This window comes from Cryptomeria japonica, chromosome 4 (genome assembly GCF_030272615.1).
Source record: "Cryptomeria japonica chromosome 4, Sugi_1.0, whole genome shotgun sequence".
NCBI classification, from domain to species: domain Eukaryota; kingdom Viridiplantae; phylum Streptophyta; class Pinopsida; order Cupressales; family Cupressaceae; genus Cryptomeria; species Cryptomeria japonica.
The window spans coordinates 463,645,427-463,647,799 of NC_081408.1; the positions used below are offsets into that span (position 1 = coordinate 463,645,427).

General features: G+C 39.6%; 1 pseudogene; it reads left to right on the forward strand.

The window, feature by feature from the left end:
• The first annotated feature begins 1,146 nt into the window (after positions 1-1,146).
• LOC131077350 (polyubiquitin 11-like) lies at positions 1,147-2,049 on the forward strand (annotated as a pseudogene).
• Positions 2,050-2,373: the final 324 nt, after the last annotated feature.

Sequence of the window (2,373 nt, forward strand, 5' to 3'; positions counted from 1 at the left end):
ACATTATGGACTATAAAAGACACTTTACTTTACTGTAAAAAATTGGGAGTGATTTGAAATTTCTACTTAAAATTTTGAAAAACGCGAAATTAAGGTACTCAACTACTGATGCTCTTCCCCTACTTACTAGAAAGAAGAGGACATTTACTCCAAATTTTATTTCATTGAATTTTGGGGGACGTTTCAAATCTACCGTCCACTACATTCACAGCGCAGGAGGTGCAGGGGTCGAGGCGCATGAGAGCTTGCAGCACGCAACACTTGTACAATTAATTAATGAAGGAAACGGTGGTCGTACAAAATCTCTGTTTGAAACTTCAACTCATCCCTGACAATTCCAAGTTCGTATCGATCCTTTCCGGTAACCGACAGTTGCCAGTAGAAACTGCGCGCTGGTTTACACGTATCGTGCTACAAGGGAAACGAATTGTCTGTAGAGAGACTACAAATAGGCTTCTCGGCTCTTCCCTTCACACATTCAAATAAAACGTCGCCGAATAGGTTCCAAAGTAGGATGCTTATTTCTGTAAGTAAAGGCTTCGATTTGTAGGTTTTATCTTGAAGAAAGAAAGAAATAGATGATGCAGATATTCAAAATGAGTATTCTTGACAGGCAAAATGAGTATTCTAAAGTAGAAAGCTATGAAACGCTTTTTCATTTTTATCGCTCCACGGCAAATTTTCCTTTTTTCACTTGTATTTTTTCGTTTTGTGCGGAGAACCAAGTGTATTTGACTCTGGAACAGCCTCTTCATTGCCTTGGAGGTCTTCCTTCTTACAGCCGCTTTTGCATTTTTGAGAAGCATTCCTCTCTTGTGTTTTTCTGCATTTCTTAGCCTCCTATTTATTCTGCCGCTCTGTCTGTCGTTTCATAGAAGAGGTTTTTTGTGATGTCGAAGAAATCTCATTTTTGTCATTGCCCTAGGGTTTTTAGATTGGGTGCCTGTTCGCATGGAGAATTCTTCAAATACACTAGTTCTTGAGAAACGAAAAATACAAGTGATGACGGCCAACAAGTCTGATAAAAGAAAAATTTGACTGGAGCGCAAGAATGAAGAAGCGTTCTGAATTTAGAATCACGCCTTCCTGGAAGCGGCAAAATATTTTTTCGGCTTCTCGGGTTGTCACTAGCACAATCTGTTTTTTTTGGGTTTGATTAAGGACGCTTATTTCTCTTAATCCATATCTGTAAAGGCTTTGATTTGCAGGTTCTATGTTGGAGTAAGCAAGAAATGCAGTTTGCAGATATTTGTGAAGACTTTGGAGGTACCATCGACAATGTGAAGGCAAAGATCTAGGACAAGGAGGATCTCCCTTCCGATCAGCAGCGCCTCATCTTTGCAGGCAAGCAGCTAGAAGAGGGGCGTACCCTTGCCGACTACAACATCCAGAAGGAGTCCACCCTTAACCTGGTTCTCCGTCTCAGAGGAGGAATGCAAATCTTTGTTAAAACCCTAACCGACAAGACTATCACTCCGGAGGTCGAAAGCTCAGGACGACGGTAAGCAGTTGGAAGACGGTAGAACCCTTGCCGGTTACAACATCTAGAGGTCCAACCTTCACCTTGTGCTTCGCCTGCTTGGTGGAATGCAGATCTTTGTCAAAACCCTCACCTTGGAATTCGAGAGCTCGGACACTATCGAAAATGTGAAAGCGAAGATCCACGACATGGAGGATCAGCAGCACCTCATCTTCGCTGAGGAGCAGTTCGAGGATGGCCGAATTCTCGCTGATTACAGCATGCAGCATACAGAGAGTTTAACTTAATGTTCTCCTACCTCTTCGTGCAGGGTTTTAATCCTATATTTCTGCTTTAGACGAGCTTTTTCATCAAAAAAATAAATCTCTCTTCCATTAGTGTGCAGTTTGCCTATGTGCTAATGCTTAGATAAGCCCGAGAAAGGAATTTATTGTCATTTTGCTTTCAAGAAGGAATCTTTGCTGTGAACAAATTAATACTTTTGTCGATTGACACAATGACTTTGCTGTATGTGAGTTTCTGTAACTTTTTTGTGTTTCGAGTTTTTTGTGACTAATTGTTGCCTTTAACTCTTCTAATCTATTAAATTGTTAAGGTGGAGGATCTTTTAGTACATAAGAATTCTTCAATTTTTTAGTTAGATTTTACACTATCACCCAATGCAGAAACCATGAAAACAGACAACGTGAAACTGGCTTACATTTGGTCTGTTAACAAGATCAATTTACATAAAATTAATGAAAGTTATCTTGTTCCTAAAAAAATGGGTACTGGAAGCACATTCATTTCATTTTTAAAGTTTTAGTTTTGATTCGAGAAAAGCAAATATTCATAAAAATGGTCATGAGCAATTTTAGCGGTGAACATAAAGTTTATTTGCAACTGTGTGACAA